This window comes from Octodon degus, unplaced genomic scaffold, assembly GCF_000260255.1.
Source record: "Octodon degus isolate 3935 unplaced genomic scaffold, OctDeg1.0 scaffold00254, whole genome shotgun sequence".
Taxonomy (NCBI): domain Eukaryota; kingdom Metazoa; phylum Chordata; class Mammalia; order Rodentia; family Octodontidae; genus Octodon; species Octodon degus.
The window spans coordinates 985,163-986,548 of record NW_004524830.1 but is presented as its reverse complement, the minus strand read 5'-3'; positions in this window follow the sequence as shown (position 1 = coordinate 986,548).

Genomic DNA, 1,386 nt, shown 5'->3' with positions numbered 1-1,386 from the left:
GGCCCACACTGCGCCTGGGCTGGGACTGGTCCCGCCAGCGCAGGGTAGCAGGAAGCTCTCCACACACTCACCGGACCTGGGCTAGGACTGGCAGCGTGTGTTTTAACAATGCATGTGACTTACTTTGTTTAACTTCTATTGCAGCTGCTTGTCTATTAGGAAGGTCTGCATTTCTTCTTCTTTTATTTTTTTCTTTTATTTTTTTTTTTGCGGAACCAAGAATTGAACTCAGACCCTTGTGCTTGCCAGGGAAGTGCTTGTTCTACTGAGCCATCTCCCCGGCCCCTGCATTTCTTTCTTGGGGTTATTTTATACTAATGCATATACATGATTCCTAAAATCTCCTAGTGCTTTCATCATTGTGTGCTGACTGTCTTGAGTGTTGAGTGAACGGTAGAATTACCTTCTATCTCTCTGTCCCCAGCTCTCTCTCTCTTTATTCAAGTTTAGTCAACAATACAATAGCTGCTTGTGTTTATCTTTCATTCTTAAATTATCTTAGACAACATAATCTGTCAGCATTAACAACAACAAACTACAAGCTTATTCTGTTTTTTACCTTATTTGTACACTGCCAAGAAATGGAACACTGACATTGTATATCACAGACTTTCCTCTAACAAAACACATTTAGTAGGTCATTGTTTCTCATGGTCCCATGGGCTGGAAAAGTAGCTCTTCCCTGCTGGCAGGCACAGCATTTATGGGGGCAGTACTGTGGCAACCATTGAAAGCCTTCCTCACAGGTCTGGCTTGATGTCAGTGGAGGCAAAGGCCTTATGTTCCTCATCCTCCAGCCAGCTGGTCTGGGCTTGTCTACCTAGAGGCAGAAAGGCTTCCAGGAGCAAGGGGGCAACACACACACACACACACACACACACACACACACACACGCTTTGCAAGTCTCTGCCTGCCTACTTCCCAGCATTCTTCCAATGACCAAAACAATTCACCAGGTCCAATCCAAAGTCAGTGTGGGAGCAGGCCATCTGACAAGTCTACCTCATATTCTACTCCATTCTTCTTTGATTTGTTTGTGCCTTATGCCTGTTGTGTATTCACACTCAATTCTTCTCCGAAGTTTCCCCTATCAGCCCTTGGTTGGTTGGAATTCTTCCTCTCATGATTCCATCAGGAGGGGCCTGCAGCAATGGAGGCAGGAGGAAACACATTTTTCTACTGTATATAAAGGCCCTAGCTGGAGCCCTCACCTTCAGTTCTTAAGACAGAGCTTGAGTCTTCCATAGAGGAAGATGTGGTTAGAATGCACAGCTTAGATGCTAGCCCAGTCACCTGGCCAAACTTCCATCTCTGGTATGTGAGTCTGGTTTTTCAGAGAAACAACTGATAGGAAGGGTGTGTGTGTGTGTGTGTGTGTGTGTGTGT